Source organism: Spermophilus citellus (genome assembly GCF_964194105.1).
Source record: "Spermophilus citellus genome assembly, chromosome: 7".
Classification (NCBI taxonomy): domain Eukaryota; kingdom Metazoa; phylum Chordata; class Mammalia; order Rodentia; family Sciuridae; genus Spermophilus; species Spermophilus citellus.
In genome coordinates, this window is record NC_138188.1 from 163,400,488 (window position 1) to 163,421,304 (window position 20,817).

Sequence of the window (20,817 nt, forward strand, 5' to 3'; positions counted from 1 at the left end):
CCCCTTGATCCATGCTGCAGATGCCCAGCACACCCAGGTGGACTGAAGAAGAGTACCTGGAATCCCTGGGGTTTTCTTTTTATTTCTTTCTCTTCCCCCCCCCAACCTTCAAAAAAATCTTTAATTACTTCAATAAATAATAATTTAATTAAATAAGTAATAATTCAATAAATAATGAATAATTCCGGTTTGGTGGATGGTGTGGCTGGGTGAGTGAGTGCGCGTGGCCATGGCGGGATCTCAGGAGTGCGGCTAGTCCTTCTCACCAAGTCATTCCTGAGGGAGGACCGGCCATGGCCAGCCACAGAGCACTCAGTGGTGGCACCTCTCAGCCCTGAGACGAGGCTTGCCCCAGCGTGGAGACCAGTAGCTTCTGTTGGGATCACTGGACGTGCCAGGAAGTCCTGGGGAGCTGGTGGCCCTGGGGCTCCCACGTAAGCATGGCAGGGACAAGGTAAGCCGCTGGCACGTGCCCCTCTTCTCTGATCCTGTCACTGTTGACTCAGAGAGGATCATTTGAAAGCAGAGTGGGAGAGAGAGAAGGACGGAGACCTGGGAAGAAAGGATGGGACAGTGCCTGTGACATCCTACAGGGGTGGAGGAGGGCTGAGCCCCATGGGGCAGCAGGCGTGAGGAGGGGAGTCCCTGCTTTGTAAGGGGGAGCACCACTAGCAGCCAAGGCACTGGACATGACAGGTCTCTTCTAAAATACTGTCTGTCACAAACACGTCTGGGAGGAAAACACTGCAGATTCCTGACTGTGGGGCTCGGGTCATGCTCAGTATCCCCAGGGGCTTGGCTCCAGGACTTCCCAAGGTTACAAGCCCCCATCTGCATAAAACCTGTAATCCTCACCTACTCCTAAAATCATGTCTAGATGGCGTGTGCCTGCTAATGATACTGCTGGTTATCGTGACGAGTCCTGCTCCCCACATGTTGATGTTTCAACATTAGAGAAGCACTCCGAGGCAACCACATAAAGCAGGGTTTATTTAAAAAGGGGTCACATAGACTTCTCCCGGGAGGGAGAAGGGGCCATAGCTGGTGTCCTGATGTCCCACAAGCGAGGTGTTCTGCCTTTTTATAAGTCCTAGGCTTCCTGTGTTCTCCTGCCATTTCCCTCTTATCTTTCTCCTTCCTGTGGACGTGACTAGGCCCAAAGGTGGGAGCCAGGTGGGCTGAAGGGGGAAGGGCAGGGTGGAGCAGCCCAGGACACATTATTAACAACCTTATAGCTCCCTGTAGGGAGGGGCAACTCCTGGGACAGGTTACCTTGGCAACAGGTTGGAGCAGGGCAGGTTCTTGATAAGATCCCTCAGGGGACAGTCTCCAACTTCCCAGACTCACTCGAAGTTGGCCTCCTAGATCTGACCTGATTCGATTTACCTACACCGACTGCCTAATTCTGGCTTCATTCCCCCTCTAATTTTAGGCACTCCTTACTGCTATAAGGAGAAGGGGTGACAATCATTCTGGCTGCTTCAAAGCTGAGAGGGAATGAAGTGAGGGGGGCAAGCAGCTTTGGAGTTCCCTTATAGAAGTCAGGTTGGTTTGGAGTCTGGCTGGGGCAGAACAGGTTGTAAGTCATCTGGGGATGGTGCTTCTATGAGAGAAACAAAACCATGAGCACTGAATAAACGTTGCAGCAGCTGGAACTTGTCACTGTATACTAGAAGTTCTCACCAGGAGGTGTGAGGGCTGAGAAGTTGTCCCCAATACAAGGTTGGAGAGGACAAGGCCTTTATTTGGGAATGTAGATCTTTAATATCCCCAGTTATCAGGAATGTAAACACTACATTTAACTTTTAATATTACAGATATCCATCCCCATAAGATGTAGTTAAGTAATTTAATGTCATCTGATCTTGTAAAATCCTTCTACTGTTATGCCCTCTGTGTCTAGTAGAGAACCCTTTAATTCTGTTACTTAGGGCGGGATAATTATATTAGCAAACATCAAGCCTACCTGTGTAGGTTAGGAATAGCAACAGGCCTTAAACTAAAAACTTCTCTGCAGTTGCTCTTGATAGTTAGTTTCTTTTGATAGTTATCAGGCATTCCTGCTTAAGAATCTCTCTTTTGTAGCCTTCAGTCTTACTTATTCTTGGGGGGCTAACACAAGGTGTATACCTTAAGTTACAATTATTATTATTATTATTATTATTATTATTATTATTATTATTATTTAAAATGCCCAGGAATGGCTGTGTTTTGGTTTTAACTGATTTTGCTAAGTGTTTAAGATGGAGCAGTCAAACTGACTTTTGTTTCTATCTACTGTTAACAGTCAGCTGAGTTTCCTTGGGAGTCCTGGGGGAACTTGAGAGCAGCTTCTCAGTTCTACTGGTGCCATTTGACCATGTGGCTTCCCTTGGAAGCATCAGGGATGTCTCCCTTCTCCATTGACCCTCCTCTTCATAGCAAATGCACTGATTGGCTTTCTGTTCTCCAGTGGTCTCATCAATCTCCCTGATCGGGAGGTTATGTGGCCCAGAGTTGCAAAGCTCTTTAGAGAAGTGCCCTGTTCCTTGGATTCAGACTGACTCAGAAGGCAAGAGCTAAATATTGGTTTTCTTGGCCCATTTAATTTAATTTTAATTTTTAAGTATTGATCTTAAACATCTAGCAAATCAGTCTCACCCATCTTAAATTAAAAGTACTGGGCTTTAATGTCTATCTCTCTGTCCTGTAGGTGATGGCTCATTATCTTAAATTAACCCAGGTTGTGTGTTCTTAAAGCAATACTCTGCAAACATTAACAGGCAATTTTTTGACCATTTACAAGGAAAACACAAAATAAAACTAACAAGAGTAGAACATTTTTAGTTCATGTAATAGCTACCTTAAATTTTGGCCGAGTTAGACATTATATCCCCTGAACACAACTTTAAATGAACTGAAATCTGGCCCACTGTGAAGTCATTCTGACATGTAGTGAGATGGGACACAGAACCTTATCTCAGTAAGGCAGGGCTCTTCATAAATCTTTACAAATCTTAAGTGTTCTAGTTCTGAAGCTGGTCTTTGCTTCTTAAATATCATTTTACAAACTTTACATCCCATGAATATTAGCTAACACAATATGATATCACATTTAAAACATGAATTAAAGAAAGGCTGAATGCTTTTAATCTTTTGTGAAAAAGTAGCAAAATGCTTTTGTGTTTTACAATATTAATCTTTACATAGATTAGACTCTCATTAACTTAAAAATACATTTAAATTGTACCCCAGTATAAAAAGTAACATAAAACTTTATATATCTTATTGACAATAGGTCCTGTTATAGAACATTAAATGATATAAACAAATCCCCAATATGTTATTCTTTTAAGCCTAAAATTACCATACAATTTTATTTTGGAGAACACCAGCTTGATATAATGCTCTTTTAAAGCTTCTACCTTAAAGACTTTTATACCTGGAAGATATGAACACATATAATATACAAGGAAGGGTAATATCACCACAATTACATTGATGTTTTTATATTAAAGAAGTGACAGTACAATGCTCTAAAATAACAGCTCTTGCTTAACCAGTTGTTTAATTCCTTTAAGATTACTTGCTCTAGAAGAAAGAAACAAAACTTAATAAACATAATGTTATGGGTAAACTAATGTTTTAAGAAATCTTTGTCCTTTCAACCAATGACTGATTGTAAAAATAAACTTACACAGACCTTCTTTATCACTTACTTAAATTATTTTATTTACTTCATCACATAAAGACTTTCTTTTCCAGAAACCCTTTTTTCCCTTCTATTAAATATGGTTTCCATAACTAGAACCTTCTATTCCTCCTTCTCATCTGTTAACCTCTTTTTCTGTTCACATTTTGAAATAATTCTTGTAAATTTCTGAATTTAGGCAAAATATTTCATTTTAATAAAAATAAATACTTCATTTTATTTACAGTACTCTAAATTGGAACAGTTGAAAGGCCTCTGTATATAGAAATCTTCTATAAACCTTTGTATATAGAATCACATCTGTTTACCATTTTATGAAAACACAATGTTTAAGTATATAGAATTATACCTGTTGGGACTTTAAATTTTTAGTAACCTTTTTCAGTGATGAAAAAGCAACTTTAAATCCTTTTTTCTTCATTTACCAGTTTATGAAAATATCAATACTTGATGGGATATTTAACATTTAGCATTTTCACCTTGTAAATTAATCAGATGTCTAACAAAATTAGTCATAAATATAAGTAATCTCATGTCAAATCTACTTTACTTATTTTACCAAAATATCAGACAAGTGTATTGAAGAGTATTAGCCATTTCTTCCTTGTTGAAGAAAAGTCCTAGAACCAAGGGATATTAGACATTTTATAGACATCAACATTTTATTAGTTCTTTGACCACCTAGAAAGACCTGTAAGTTTAATTTTAAAGACATCTTTATTTTTATCTATTTATCCAATTTAAATTGAACTGTTTTAAATCATGTGAATTAAAGATATTTGGACCCATCTTTTAAATTTTATGAGCACTCCTTATATATCTGCCAATTTTTATATCATGTGCATGATATATGGACATACACACATACAGACACACAACACACAACACAAGTGTGCACACAGGACACAATAGCAAAGGCCTTGTAGCTTTTCACAGGTGAAATCTCCATTGCAATGTTTAAAAACTCCCTAGCTGAGTAAAAATAGAAATGATCAGAAAAACATTAACCTAGGTCTGTAAGATCAAAATCATGAGCTAAAAAAAAAAAAAAAAAAAAAAAAAAAAATCTAAGAAAAAGCAAGAGTCCTAGAAAAAAATGACCAGCTGGTAATTAGTAAAGTATCATACAGTCTACTTTTTGATTTAGTCTAGTTTGAGTTCAGGTAAAAGACATTTTTACTTTTTTTCCTTGGGCCTCAGATCAGTCTCCAACTGAGCTTGCAGGCTTCTTCCACTTGCATTTCAACTTAAGTCCTGGCTGAGGTCAGGAAGGAGCAGGGAAAACTTCAATTCTGAGCAGACACCTCAGGCCTAAGGCATTTTAACCATTTTTTCCTAGTTGGTAGTTGGACAGGTTTGGATGTGGAAAATTCTGATAACTTATTTTCTGTTAATGTCGAAAACAAAACTGCGATGTTAAGCTCCTTTCTGAGCAGGTCCATTCTTTTGTGTGACCATTCCTAGGGCCTCAGCGACAAACAGGTTAAATTTTGCTCCATAGATAAGTTGAGAACAGGGGCTCAAAATAAGGCCCGTTTTAATGTCTTAAAGGCTTCCAAAACCTGTTCATAACTCAGAGGGGGAGTGAACTTTTTTGGTAAATTTATCCTTTAAAAGTAGGTGGCCCTTTATGGATTCAGGATTTAGGGGGGTGTTTTTATTGTCTCCCCGAGTTTCTCATGAAAATAGCAAGGCTTTCCAGGGAGCTCTGAGTGATTTCAGAGACTTTGGAATAGTTAACGGGGTTTTCCTGACCCTCCCGAGGGCTTCAGGGACCAGCATTTGGAACTGGGTCATCTTCCAAGCATCCTGTTCATCACTGGGTCCCAGTCAGGATGTTTCTGGGAATTGCCTGTGCTCTAGATGAATACTTGGGTTTGTTTCTAATTGTGATGCTGGGTCATGGGAAAGATGTAGGTCCATCCCCAAATTCTTTAACTCCTTCTTATTGGAGACTAAAGTTTGGCTAAGTAATAATATAATATCTTTCCAGGTGAGGTCAAGCACCTGGCATAAGTTTTGAAACATCCCAATATATTTATTTAGATCCTCCAAAATTCTCCCTGAATTTGTTCTTATTTGCTTTAAGTTGGGGTGCGGGTCTTCTTGATTTCTCTTCCTCAGTAGTTGATTCCTTGAGGTCCTCTCTCATGGTGGAGATTGAGGTTAGTCCCGACTGTCAGGTCTGTGGTGGTGACTCAGAACAAAGCAGCCCGCGGGGAAAGGAACATCAATCAGACACCTACAGAAACGCCTGTCAATCAGCAGGACCCCCTGGCCCTTCCTGGAGTTCAGCCAGCTCTCCCGACCAACTCCAGTGGGACAAGGGACTCTAAAAACACCTTTTCCTGTCCCAAGCCCTTCCCTTCCTGCCTAAGCCCATAAAAGTCCAGTCCGGTCAAGCTCCCACACGGTTTCTCCTCAGACCCTCCTCCTGTCCTCTCTGTGGGTCTGATCGAGTTCCTCCCGGGAGTGAGTCTCAAATAAAGCCTCGTGGGTGGCCTTTTTATATCGGCCTCCTTTGGTGGCTGCCCGCCTCGCCCATCTGACACTGACAACACATGAGAAGGAGGCACTTTTCCTGACCATTGTAATCTCCCAGGGTGTCGACCAGGGGTCCGTCTACACACTGCCTTGAGAGAGAGGGGCTCCCACCTGAGTTACGGACATTTTAAGTTTTCTCCCGCATCAGAGAAAACTCTTTACCCGATGTATCAGGGACGTCTCCCTAAACTTGAGCTTCATTACAGTCCAGAAAACCCATCTCTCATCACCTGGCTTTGCCAAAGTTATTTCTGCTTCCTTTGACAGAGTGCTAGGGTCCCAGTTTGCCCTGTGCCAGAGACCCTGGGGGGATTCAACTTCAGGGTGTTACTGCTTTCCTCCCTGCCACTACAATTCCTGATTATGAAAAACGAGGATAATTGTATATGTCTTAAGCTTTTGTGCCTAACTGCTGTCCTGTAGACTAAAGGAACCTCCTGAGGGTAAGGGGAACATCTATCCGTTGTTGAGCGCATAACAAACACCATTTTCAGGAGGAATTTATGGGAAGAGTTGGTTAAAATAGAGTGCCTCCCTCTTGCAGCGTTTTTGGGTTGTTGTTTTTTTTAATACATTGAGTATCCGAGCACAGGAACAGTAAAGGGAGACTTTAAACTGCCTTGTGAAGGTAACTATGCAAACAAAGGGAACTGGATGTTATCTTACTAATCATCCCATGTCTTTCCCTCAGTCCTACAATCTTGATTGCTAGTGTTTCTGATTGGCAAAGGAAGGAGCCTCCAGGGGGGAATGGATGTGGGGGTGGGAGTGTTGCACGGTCCACGGGAGGCAAATGCAATTGGGGCTTTCCCTCCGTGTAATTGGTATCACCCTAGATACCCCTTAGGGTGGTTGGGAGAAGGAACCTTAGGATTTTCGCCTGAGTGTAGCCCAGGTCAGAAATTCTGCAGTTGTCCCAAACTCCTTCCTCCACCTCCACGCATCCAAGGCAGATCAGGACTAGGGACACTGTGTACTCATGCCAATTGCTCTCCGGGCCTGAACAGAGAGTAGGAAGCGGCTTCGGCAGAACCCAACAAGCCTGCTCTGTATGGAACAGGTGATTGAGAGCTCCTAGGCCACGAAACCTCTCACCTGAGTCTTGAAGAGTGGCGGCTGCACTAACTGCATTTAAGTAGCCAACAGGTGCCCATCATTCCTCCAAAATGAAAGAGGCAGAAAGATGCACCTCAAACAGATGTGGGGAGTGTGGAGAGGAGCTTACCTCGGTGTAGACCTAGTTGGGACCTCCAAATATGCTGCTGCTGGTTATTGGTGAGGAGTGCTGCTCCCCCACATGTTGAGGTTTGAACATTGGAGAAGCACGTGGAGGCAAGCATGTGAAGCAGGGCTTATTTATAAAGGAGGAGAACATGGACTCCTCCCGGGAGGGAGAAGGGGCCATAGCTGGTGTCCTGGTATCCCAAGAGGCGAGGTGTTCCGCCTTTTTATAAGTCCTAGGCTTCCTGTGTTCTCCTGCCATTTCCCCCTTATCTTTTTCCTTCCTGTGGACGTGACCAGGCCCAGGAATGCTCCGTGGGACGGCCAAAGGTGGGAGCCAGGTGGGCTGAGGGGGAAGGGCAGGTGGAGCAGCCCAGGACACACTATTAACAACCTCCCTGTAGAGAGGGGCAATTCCTGGGTCAGGTCATCTTGGCAACAGGTTGGAGCAGGGGCAGGTTCTTGATAAGATCCCTCAGGGGACAATCTCCAACTTCCCAGACTCACTCAAAGTTGGCCTCCTAGATCTGACCTGAGTCGATTTACCTATCTGTACCGACTGCCTGTCTAATTGTGGCTTCAACATCAGCACATGGTAAGCAAACAGTCATTGTGCTGTATTGCCAAGGGGACATGATGGATGACATCTGCACATACGTAATACAGATTCCATGTCCCCAAATGTTCCCATCTGCGGGGGGTTAAATGCCCACGTGGAGCCGTGGATAGAGGCCAACGGTCTGCAGGTTCCACACCAGCTCCAGCGCCTCTTGGTGGGTAAACGGACCTCCAGCTCCATCTCTCTGGTGCTCCCGCCCTACGCCCCCTGGGCTGCTCGGTGACAGCTGCTGAAAGCCACGGACATGAAGCCACAACTCCGTGCTGCTCAAACCTGGGGATTCCCGAGCTCAGGGAGGGCATGTGCTGTCCCCAGAGCCTCACCCCGCCACTTCTCACCCCGTTGGCTCAGAGGCACAGGCACCGGCTCAGTGGCTCAGTGGCTGGGGGCTGGTTTTGATCCCAGGCTTCCACAACCTTCTGAGCCTCTGGGAGGCTGCTGAAGAGCCACGGCAGGATAGAGGCTCTTTCTTGCAGGAAGTTAAGCCTTAATGAGCTTTTTTCTCCCTTGCCACACTGGGGACCTGAGGGCTCTGCCCTACTGAGGAAATGACAGCCCAGTTCAGTGTATAGCTGGACCAGGAACCCAGAGCCTGGAAACGGGGAGAGAAGCAGGGAGGGAGCCTCCTCCTTCCACACAGCGAACTCCAGACCCCACCTCAGGCTGGGCTGAGAGCCATCTGCTTCTGCCCAGAAGCAAGGCGTGGCTTCCCAGGAGGGCCTTTCATTGCTGCAGAAGGCTGGTGCTGCGTTTGCATTTTAATTAAGATTGATGAATCCTGCTGGACCCCTGGCCCTTCTGTTGGTGGGGGAGGGAGGCGTGAGCCGCTGCACAGATGAGGGTCTGTCTGCAGTGATGTGGTCAGGTCCCACAGCCCTGCCTGGCTGGACACCAGTGAGGGTGAGGACCCTAGGCTGTGCCCCTCCCATGGGGCTTCAGCAGCGTGTCCCCAAGGTCACTGTACCCCTTTCTCAGCCGCGTGATCTGGGGTGGGATTCTGCCTCTCCACAGGAGGGAGCACGGGACGCAGTTACACAAAAGCTTATTCTGTGATGTCAATAAACGTGGCATTCGCCAAGCAAAGTTCACGGTCAAGTTTGAGAAACGCCAGGTTAGACAAAGGCCAACAGTGTGGGTGTTGGTAACCGCAGGACTCCAACTCTTGGCTCTGCTCTGAGCTTGTGAAGCCCCAGGTCTCGTGAGCACAGGAGGCTCATCCTTCCACACAACTCTGGATTTAAGGTGTGGAACCCACAATCCAGGAAAGCACCCTGTGAGGAGCTCTACACTGTGTGGAGCCATGAGCAGGTGACAGCTCCAGCTGTCCCCAGGATGTGCAGGCACAGGTCGGGTGGGGTGGTGGGGAAGGGCCTCCTGCAGAACACGTCACAACCACAGTGCTCTGCTTGCGCCAGCTGACATTGGTATCCCTATCTGGCCTGTGGGTGCCTGGGGGTCTTGTTCCCTAGGGAGCTCGCATTCAACGCCTCCTTATGGGGAGACCAGGAGGACAGAGGAGGGCAGGCCTATAACCTCACAGAACAATTAGTGTCAACGGACACCACAGAGCTCCTTAAGAGGGGCCCTTGGTGAGCTGATAGATGCAGCACCGAGGTCCACGGCAACCCACCCCAGGACGCGGGGACCCGGAGCCGCCCCTGCCCCTGAGGAGGGAGGAGCGCGTCCGGCTCGAGGGCCGCAAGAGCACGGCTGTTGCATCTGTTTTTCAGGGAGTTCCCCCATTTCCCTGTGGCTGTGGATGTTGCCCACATCAAGAGTCGGGCATCAGGGGAGGGGAGGAGAGGGTCTCGGAGTTTGGGACATGGCCTTTCCACCTCTGCTCGCCCACCACCAGGCAGTGAGGTCAGCATGGCCCACCACAGAGCCACACCCAGGCCCTGGCTCTAGTCTAGACCTCCACAGAAGAGGGAGACCAGGCCCAGCCAGGGAGGGAGTTGGGGAGACTCTGGGGGGCCACACAGGGCATTAGGGGCCAGGAGAGTGTTCTGGGAGGGGCGTGCAGGGCCCTGGGTGAGGCCTGCAGAGGCCCTGGAGGGACCCGGAGCTTCCCTGAGGTGCAGACAGCCTTACAGCTGAGCCTGTATTGCTGGGCTGGACGCCTGCTTCCCAGGCTCTCTGTCCACCTGGGGTCTGCTCTAGCAGGGGACAACATCTCTGCTGAATGTGATTCAAGCCAGCAGCCAAAGTCTCAGCACCAAGAGGGCCAAAGGGATGGGCGACCTGCACACCCAGTACAGAGTGGGCCTATGCTTGGGGCAGTGAGATAATGGCTCTTCTGATGCCCACCATCCAAGGCCCATGTCACCAGGAAGTCTCAAGGCCACCTGTCCAGGGGTGGCATCCCCAGGAGGCCTCAGAGCTGCCAGGACCCTGGCCTTCAGCCAGGACACAGAACCAGGCTGCAGTTTGGCTGCAGGTTTGCTGAGACACCTAGGCTCTTGGATACCCGCTGGGTGGACATCTCCAGGGACAGGATGTTAGGGCTCTCTGTCCAGAAGTCAGCAAAATGAGTCTCCTGCTCCTCACTAAGACACCAGAGAGCCCAGAGCCCCTGCCCCATCTGGGAGGGCCAGAGCTGCAGCCTGCCCAGCGGCCAGACTTGGGGTCAGGAATGAGCTGGTGCAGCAGCTCCCTCCTGCTGGGGCTGGAAGGAGGAAGAGGAGAGGACAGAAGGAACTGGTGTCCCAGGGCAGAAGGAATGGGTGTCCCCAGGGCAGAAGGAACTGGTGTCCCCAGGGCAGAAGGAACTGGTGTCCCCAGGGCAGAAGGAACTGGTGTCCCAGGGCAGAAGGAACTGGTGGTCCCAGGGCAGAAGGAACTGGTGTCCCAGGGCAGAAGGAACTGGTGTCCCAGGGCAGAAGGAACTGGTGGTCCCAGGGCAGAAGGAACTGGTGTCCCAGGGCAGAAGGAACTGGTGGTCCCAGGGCAGAAGGAACTGGTGTCCCAGGGCAGAAGGAACTGGTGGTCCCAGGGCAGAAGGAACGGGTGTCCCCAGGGCAGAAGGAACTGGTGTCCCCGGGGCAGAAGGAACTGGTGGTCCCAGGGCAGAAGGAACGGGTGTCCCCAGGGCAGAAGGAACTGGTGTCCCCAGGGCAGAAGGAACTGGTGTCCCAGGGCAGAAGGAACTGGTGTCCCCAGGGCAGAAGGAACTGGTGTCCCCAGGGCAGAAGGAACTGGTGTCCCCAGGGCAGAAGGAACTGGTGTCCCCAGCTGCATGAGAGAAGGAGCAGGCAGAGGTGCAGGGCCAGCCAGGAGGCTGTGTGGGGAGTGGTCTTCCCTGAGGGAGCAGCGGTCCCCAGGCCACCCAGGAACTGGGACAAGCAGGGTGCCAGGGCCTGGGTCTTCATGTGTCTGCACATGCATGTGGACGGCCTGCAGCTCCCCACCAGGCCAGTTGATGGGTAGCCCTGGCCACTCTGCCTCGGGTTCCCGTCTTGAGTGGAGCCATCCTGGAGGTGGGCATGTCCAGGGCTGGGCCACCTCCCAGCTCCCGGGGCCGGCACTTCCTGGGGGCCTGAGGCTGAGGCTGGCTGTGCAGACAGAGGTGTCTCTGCCGGGGAGAGGCCACAGGAGGAGCTTCTCTGCAGAGCGGGCGTCCTGCAGGCCGAGGCGGGTCGCACAGAGGCACCGAGACGGTGCTGCCTGGGAAACTGAGGCTCTGTGGGCTCTGCCTCCCCCCACGGCCTCGGTCCCTCGGGAGGGCAGCGCCTGTCTGGGCCCATGGTGGCCGAAGGAGAGGCCCTGACGTCACCTTCTCCCACGGTGAATGTTGTCTGTGACAATTTGTGGAGCACTGATTTTCAGGGAGAGCAGGAGCGTGTCTGGAGTCCTCTTCCCCGAGGCTCCCGCGGGAACGGTCGGGGGCTGTCTGGAAGGGAGCCCTTTCCAACCAGGCACCCCGCATCCTGCCCGCCCGACCGCTGTCTCCTGGCTGGCAACCCGCCTCGGCCTGCGTGACAGTGAGATCCTGACCTCGGGGCACTGCTGCCCGCTGGTGTAGGATCCCAGCAAAGATGCTGGCCAGGAGCCCTCGGCTCCAGGGGTGCTGGGGTGAGCCGGAGGGACTGGGGGTGCCTGCTGAGCATGGCTGGGGGCCCGGGCATAGCCTGGTCACACCCTACCGTCTCCCCACTTCTTCCTGGCCAGCGGCTTCCCGGCTCTGTCCAGCTGTTGGGAGGGCTGTCAGCAGAGGACCTGCCACTGAATACAATTAAGGTGAGCCATGGCCATTCCCCATCCCTGTCAGAGCCTGGAGGAGGCTGGGTCTCAGCTCCGACCAAGAGGGAGGGGCGAGTCAGGGGGCAGTGGGGAGCCGTCTCCTTCCCTGATGGGAAGAGCTGCTCAGGGAGAATCTCCTCTCCCAGTCCCCGCCTGAGGATGTGGGACTCAGAGCTATGGCAGCCACTTTGTGGTGAGTAGGGAAAACCAGGAGAATTGCTGAGTCCTCAGAGAGGGCCCCAGAGCCCTGTCACCGAGCAGCTGGGCTTACCACTCCGGAGCCAGTTGGAGTGAGATTTTGCTACTTTGAGCCACAAATGTCCCAATGCATAGAGAGAAGACACTGGGGACACTGAGAGGGAGCTCAGAGAGGGCACTCCAAGGGGACAGGATGGGGCAGCAGAAGAAGCTCATTGACCAGACACTCTTCACCTCACTCCTCAGTGGGCACCAGAGAGAAGCCCTGCTGACTTCTCCAGCCCTCTCCATCGCTCGGTGGTGTTGTGGGAGGACTTGGCACTGTTTGCCCACATCCCAGTCTGGTGCAGATCACTCCAGCTGAGGGCTTGGCGTCCACGCGGTGTCCATTGATGACTGACCACAGGGCAGAACCCCGAAGGGTGTCACTCGTGCTAACCCAGCTGTCCCCTCGGCCTCCATCTGGGGACAGAGACAGATCCATGTGGAGGGAGGGCCACCAGCCACAGAAGCCATCATGTGCCTGCCAGGTGACCCCCCTCCAGGGAGGCTGCAGAGGGAGGGATGGGGCGACCGGGGGGAGGCACAGGGAAGAGCCAGGCGTGGGGAGGAGGTGGCCGGGTGCACACCTGGAATCCCAGCAGCTCAGGAGGCTGAGGCAGGAGGACGGCAAGTTCAAAGCCAGCCTCAGCAACCCAGTGAGACCCCAAGTGACTTAGCAAAACTCTGTCTCAAAACACAAAAGGGCTGGGATGCAGCTCAGTGGTTCAGTGCCCCTGGGTTCAATCCCTGGTACCAAAAGGAAAAAGAAAAGAGGGAAACGAGAAACCACTCATCTGCCCTCGGGAAAGGAAGGGGCACAGAGGGCGGGATGGCAGGGGCCGGAGCCAAGTGGCCTCCGTCTCACCAGAGAGCGTGGAGCCAAGTGGTGGTCCTCGGTGCCCCTCCTCGTGGGCCTGACAGATAGGAGGCGACCCGCAGCAGCATCTGCAGCCCTGACAACCACACCGCACACTGGGCCTGCATCCTGGGCTGTGCTGCTGTGTGTCTATCCCGTGTGTCTTTGAGGCACTTGTCCATGGGTGTGTCTCTGTATGCATGTATGTCTAAGGAGTGTGCGTGTGCTTGGTGTGTGTGCCCTGTGTACCCAGGTATCTTTGCAGTGTGTGCCACTCAAGTGTGCAGTGGGGTGTGCGTCCATGGTGTGTCTGTGAATGTGGAGTATGTGTGTGTGTGTGGAGGGTGTGCCTGTGGTGTGTGTGATTCTGTGGAGTGTGTGTTTGCGAGGTGGTTGTCTGTGCAGTGTGTTTGAATGTGGAGTGTGTGCCCATGGTGTGTGTGTGTGTGGAGGGGTGTGTCTATAAAGTGTGTTCATGGTGTGTGTGTCTGTGGATTGTGTATTCATGGTGTGTGTGTTGTACAGTGTGTGTGCAGTGTGTGCCGTGCAGTATGTGCCGTGCAGTGTGTGTCTGTGCAGTGTGTCTGTGCAGTGTGTGCCGTGCAGTATGTGCCGTGCAGTGTGTGTCTGTGCAGTGTGTCTGTGCAGTGTGTGTCTGCACAGTGTGTGGTGCAGTGTGTGTCTGCGCAGTGTGTGGTGCAGTGTATGTCTGTGCAGTGTGTGTCTGTGCAGTGTGTCTCTGTGCAGTGTGTGTCTGTGCAGTGTGTGCCTGCGCAGTGTGTCTGCACAGTGTGCCATGCAGTGTGTGTCTATGCAGTGTGTGTCTGTGCAGTGTGTGTCTGCACAGTGTGTGTCTGTGCAGTGTGTGTCTGCACAGTGTGTGTCTGCGCAGTGTGTGTCTTTGCAGTGTGACTGCACAGTGTGTGTCTGTGCAGTGTGTGTCTGTGCAGTGTGTCTGCACAGTGTGCCATGCAGTGTGTCTGTGCAGTGTGTGTCTGTGCAGTGTGTGTCTGTGTAGTGTGTGTCTGCGCAGTGTGTCTGCACAGTGTGCCATGCAGTGTGTCTACGCAGTGTGTGTCTGCACAGTGTGTGGTGCAGTGTGTGTCTGTGCAGTGTGTGTCTGTGCAGTGTGTGTCTGTGTAGTGTGTGTCTGCGCAGTGTGTGTCTTCACAGTGTGTGTCTGTGCAGTGTGTGTCTGTGCAGTGTGTCTGCACAGTGTGTCTGTGCAGTGTGTCTGTGTAGTGTGTGTCTGTGTAGTGTGTGTCTGTGTAGTGTGTGTCTGCGCAGTGTGTGTCTTCACAGTGTGTGGTGCAGTGTGTGTCTGTGCAGTGTGTGTCTGTGCAGTGTGTGTCTGTGTAGTGTGTGTCTACGCAGTGTGTGTCTGCACAGTGTGTGGTGCAGTGTGTGTCTGTGCAGTGTGTGTCTGTGCAGTGTGTGTCTGTGTAGTGTGTGTCTGCGCAGTGTGTGTCTTCACAGTGTGTGTCTGTGCAGTGTGTGTCTGTGCAGTGTGTCTGCACAGTGTGTCTGTGCAGTGTGTCTGTGTAGTGTGTGTCTTCACAGTGTGTGTCTGTGCAGTGTGTGTCTGTGCAGTGTGTCTGCACAGTGTGTCTGTGCAGTGTGTGTCTGTGTAGTGTGTGTCTGTGCAGTGTGTGTCTGTGTAGTGTGTGTCTGCGCAGTGTGTCTTCACAGTGTGTGTCTGTGCAGTGTGTGTCTGTGCAGTGTGTCTGCACAGTGTGTGTCTGTGCAGTGTGTGTCTGTGCAGTGTATGTCTGTGTAGTGTGTGTCTATGTAGTGTGTCTGTGCAGTGTGTCTGCACAGTGTGTGTCTGTGCAGTGTGTCTGCACAGTGTGTGTCTGTGCAGTGTGTCTGTGCAGTGTGTGTCTGCACAGTGTGTGGTGCAGTGTATGTCTGTGCAGTGTGTGTCTGCGCAGTGTGTCTCTGTGCAGTGTGTGTCTGTGCAGTGTGTGTCTGTGCAGTGTGTCTGCACAGTGTGCCATGCAGTGTGTGTCAGCACAGTGTGCCGTGCAGTGTATGTGTGTGTCTGCACAGTGTGTGAATGCACAGTGTGTGTCTGTGCAGTGTGTGTCTGCGCAGTGTGTGTCTGCATAGTGTGTGTCTCTGCAGTGTGTGTCTCTGCAGTGTGTGTCTGCACAGTGTGTGTCTGTGCAGTGTGTGTCTGCAAAGTGTGTGGTGTAGTGTGTGTCTGTGCAGTGTGTGGTGCAGTGTGTGTTTGCGCAGTATGTGTCTGTGCAGTGTGTGTCTGTGCAGTGTGTGGTGCAGTGTGTCTCTGTGCAGTGTGTGTCTGTGCAGTGTGTGTCTGTGCAGTGTGTCTGCACAGTGTGCCATGCAGTGTGTGTCAGCACAGTGTGCCGTGCAGTGTATGTGTGTGTCTGCACAGTGTGTGAATGCACAGTGTGTGTCTGTGCAGTGTGTGTCTGCGCAGTGTGTGTCTGCATAGTGTGTGTCTCTGCAGTGTGTGTCTCTGCAGTGTGTGTCTGCACAGTGTGTGTCTGTGCAGTGTGTCTGCAAAGTGTGTGGTGTAGTGTGTGTCTGTGCAGTGTGTGGTGCAGTGTGTGTTTGCGCAGTATGTGTCTGTGCAGTGTGTGTCTGCGCAGTGTGTCTGCGCAGTGTGCCATGTAGTGTGTGTCTGCGCAGTGTGTGTCTGTGCAGTGTGGGTCTGCGCAGTGTGTCTGCGCAGTGTGCCATGCAGTGTGTGTCTGTGCAGTGTGTGTCTGCGCAGTGTGTGTCTGCACAGTGTGTGTATGCACAGTGTGCCATGCAGCGTGTGACTGTACAGTGTGTGTCTGTGTAGTGTGTGTCTGTGCAGTGTGTGTCTGTGCAGTGTGTGGTGCTGTGTGTGTCTGTGCAGTGTGTGGTGCAGTGTATGTCTTCACAGTGTGTGTCTGCACAGTGTGTGTCTACGCAGTGTGTGTCTGTGTAGTGTGTGTCTGCACAGTGTGTGTCTGCACAGTGTGTGTCTGGGCAGTGTGTGGTGCTGTGTGTGTCTGTGCAGTGTGTGGTGCAGTGTGTGTCTGTGCAGTGTGTGGTGCAGTGTGTGTCTGCGCAGTGTGTGTCTGCGCAGTGTGTGTCTGCGCAGTGTGTGTCTTCACAGTGTGTGTCTGCACAGTGTGTGTTTACGCAGTGTGTGTCTGTGCAGTGTATGTCTGTGCAGTGTGTCTGCACAGTGTGCCGTGCAGTGTGTATCTGTGCAGTGTGTGTCTGCACAGTGTGTGTCTGTGCAGTGTGTGGTGCTGTGTGTCTGTGCAGTGTGTGTCTGTGCAGTGTGTGGTGCTGTGTGTGTCTGTGCAGTGTATGTCTGTGTAGTGTGTGGTGCTGTGTGTGTCTGTGCAGTGTGTGTCTGTGCAGTGTGTGTCTGTGCAGTGTGTGGTGCTGTGTGTGTCTGTGCAGTGTATGTCTGTGCAGTGTGTGTCTGTGTAGTGTGTGGTGCTGTGTGTATCTGTGCAGTGTGTGTCTGTGCAGTGTGTGTCTGTGCAGTGTGTGGTGCTGTGTGTGTCTGTGCAGTGTATGTCTGTGTAGTGTGTGGTGCTGTGTGTGTCTGTGCAGTGTATGTCTGTGCAGTGTGTGTCTGTGCAGTGTGTGTCTGTGCAGTGTGTGGTGCTGTGTGTGTCTGTGCAGTGTATGTCTGTGCAGTGTGTGGTGCTGTGTGTGTCTGTGCAGTGTATGTCTGTGTAGTGTGTGGTGCTGTGTGTGTCTGTGCAGTGTATGTCTGTGCAGTGTATGTCTGTGCAGTGTGTATCTGTGCAGTGTGTGTCTGCACAGTGTGTGTCTGTGCAGTGTGTGGTGCTGTGTGTGTCTGTGCAGTGTATGTCTGTGTAGTGTGTGGTGCTGTGTGTGTCTGTGCAGTGTGTGTCTGTGCAGTGTGTGTCTGTGCAGTGTATGCCTGTGCAATGTGTGGTGCAGTGTGTGTCTGCGTGATGTGTGTCCTCTGTGCGGCTGCCCCTGCACCGCTTCTTGGCCAGGTGCCTGGTTCTAGTAGGGCCTGCCAGGGGCTTTCCCGGCCAGGTGGCTGCTGGAGGTGGGAGTGGGGCTGTCCTCCAGCGGGGATTCTTGCAGAGGCCAGCTGGGCCCTGTGGAGGTCACACCACAGGACAGAGGGTGTACTTAGGGCACTCTGAGCCCAGGCCACCACATGAGGACAGAGAGGGATGGGCTTTCCTGAGCCTAGAGGGTCTGGGCCTAAGGCGTGCTGCCAGAGGCCCAGGGGACTGGGCTGGACTGCTGCCCCTTGGGCCCAGGCCTCAAGCTCCTCTTGTCTCCGAAGGCCCCAGATGTCCCCAGCTCTGCCCAGGCTGTGCTCTGGACAGTGGCTGGCATGGGTGGGACGAAGAGACCCGGGTGCCCAGGGCTGCTGCACATGGAGCTGCTCTCTCCTGGCCCCATGGTCAGGCCCTCTGGTGCTAGTGTTTGTCTTGCTTCCGTCCAGGCTGGCCAGGGCCTGGTGGACCCGGAAACCCCCCTCCAGCCTCCAGAGTCTGTTCCAATGGCACCCACGCCCCCGTGAGCTCTGCTGACCCCTCGTCCCCCGATGCACCGCCTCCTTGCCCCAGGCCCAAGCGAGGGCCGGGAAGCCCCAAGGAGTGATGGGCACCCCAGGGACTCTCAACAGGTCAGATCCAGGCCTGCTGGCCCCAACCCCCTCCTGTCCTCCGGGCTGCCCCCACTCTGTCCCAGAGAGCAGGAAGGACCAGATGCTTGAGCTGGTGCAGAACTTACGGGGCTGCTAAAATGTCTCGGTCGAGTCGGGTATTTTAGTGCAAGACCTTTAACAATCAAAGTCAACACAAAGCTCAGGGTGAAGAGAATCCAAACTTGTCACCCAGTCAGCGTGCGCCATTGGCCCACCCTGCTCTCCCCAAGCCCAGGGGCCCAGGTGAGCCAAGGGGCTGCAGCCCAGGTTTCCAGTGGATGCAGCCCCTCCCCCCAAGGCGGTTTCCCTGGCAACCAGTCCTGGCCGGTGGGAGGCTGGTGAGGTCAGGCTGCAGAGTCCCTGGAAGGGGAACCCTGCAGGAAGAGGCTGGGGACTTCCTGAGAGGACACACTGCCAGGAGGGACGAGGAAATCCCCGCGGGGCTCCCCCAGGGCCTGGCTTTGCCTCCTTAGAGTGGATCCGGGACAGAGGGAGGTGCTGCTCCCCCCCCCCCCCCCCCCCCCCCCGTCCCCGTCCTGCCACCAGGAGCCTGGCGCTCTCGCCTGGGTTCCTAACAAGGAGGCTGACCGTGGAGTAGGAGCCACACCCCGTGCACAGGGCCTTAGACACTGTGGGGTGAATCTGAGGAGGGTGGAAGTCGCTGCCAGCTTTCCCCGTGGCCAAGGCTCAGGGAGTCCCCTGGCATGGCAGTTGGCTGTCAGAGGAGGGGACAGTGCCAGGCAGGGGTCTAGCAGGAAGCAGGCGCTACGGTCAAACTGGGTCACAGCGAAGGGTCACAACAGCTCAGGAAGGGGCTGGCCAGCATGGGAGGCAGGTACCAGGACTAACCCCGGAGCTTCCCAGCCCCATGACAGGGAAACTGGGGACAGGCGCATCAGCCTCCCGTGAAAGGACGCAGCCTGGGAGCCCAAGGTAAACACCCCGGAGCAGCCAGGGTCTCAGGGACACAGCTGGCCCTCCTCTCCACAGGTCCCACAGCCAGCACCTCAGTCACTTATACAAAATGACATGTTTGCACAGACCTACCCACGCCGGTGTCCACCTTACAGTGACCTAGGTGACACGCAATGCCCAACGCGATGTCAGTGCCATGTGAATCACTGTTCAACTGTGTTGTTCAGGGCACAAAACAAGGACGACATCTACCTCTGTGTTCACTTCAACCACCCAGGCCTGGCTGCGCTCAGCCGTGGACCGACGGGTCTGGGGTGCAGAGCCGCAGGCAGAGAGCCGATCGTGCTCATGGGACCGGCCCACGCCACCACGGAGGCTGACGCCCCGAGCTGCAGGGCAGGTGGCGGGCGGGACTCAGGGCTAGGGCGGAATCCCTCTTCCTGGGAAGCCTCTGAGGGCTTTGGGCCACTGAGTGAGGCCCCCCAGACAACAGGACGCGGCTTTCCTTCACGCCGACTGACCGCAGGTGTCAGCAGCATCTACAAAATGCCTTCCCAGCTTCACCCTGACTAGTGTTATTGACCTGGGTGCCACAGTCTGACCGCAGTGACCTGTGAAACTGACCGTCATACCTGCCAGTTTCCCTGTCCTGTTGGCCAAGCCCAAGGACGGCCAGAGGCGGAGGGGTTCCAGCCCCTCTGTCCCAGCCGCAGGATGGGAGGAGGTACCCAGGGCCAGAAGACATCGGCCCAGACGGGGGTCCAGGGTGCTCGGTGGCCCTCTGCAGGCAGACCCCAGAGGGCTTCTCAGAGCCTGGCCACTGGCCCCCCGCTGGAGAGACCCCACCTGGCAGGGCCTTCTCCTCCCCCACTGCTGCCTAGCGTGGTGACCGGGACATGTGTGCCAGCTCCTCCAGGCCCTGGTCTCCTCCAGCAAGAGGCAAGGGAGAGGGAGATGTGGGAGGGACCTCCCGAGGGCCAGCACCACCCATGGGTGTGGGTGACACCCCTTGGCCCCCAGGCACCAAGCGTTGGGGTGCCTGGCTCCTGGTGACACCACACACCCCACGGTCTGCAGTGCAGGGATGGGGGCTTGAGGCTGGGGCCAGCTCCCCCACCAGGCTGTGAGAGGGCTGCCCAGGGTCTGTCTCAGCCCACGATCTGGAACTGCCACCACGGGCTGCATGGGCCCTGTGCCTTGACTGCTCTTGTCATCTGCTCTCCTGGCTTGGAACTGGAGTGTCCCCAACGTCTCACGTGCTCAGAGGCAGGCTTTTAGGACATGATTGGACCAAAAGGACTCTGGCCTCATCAGTGGACCCACCCACTGGGTGGAACACTCATTGAATGGACGGGGAGATGGCAGAAGGTGTAGGAGGTGGGACTACAGAAAGGGGTCTGGGGGTGTGCCTTAGGGACTAGATCTTGCCCAGCTCCCACCACGAGCAGAGCCACTGTCCTCCCCATGTCCTGCAGTGGTGCTTCTGCCTTGGTGCCAGCCAACCGTGGACGAAAACCTCTAAAACTGTGTGTCAAAATCAATCTTTCTCCCTTTAAGTTGTTTGTGTCAGACATTTGGCCACAGCAATGAAAGGCTGACTAACACATCTGCCATGGGTGAGTCAGGACAGGTTGAGCCATCATGCAACAACAAACACGCCCCCCAACCTCATGGCTCAACACCATTACAACAAGCGTCTCCATTGCCAAACACTCTGCTGACAGGCCTGGTCCTCTCCACCAGGTCAACTGTCCCTTCCACCTTTGAGATGCCACCACCAGATGTGGCCCACAGCAGGGAGGAGTGTGGAGCACAAAGCCGGGGAGTCTTTGGGAAGGAAGACT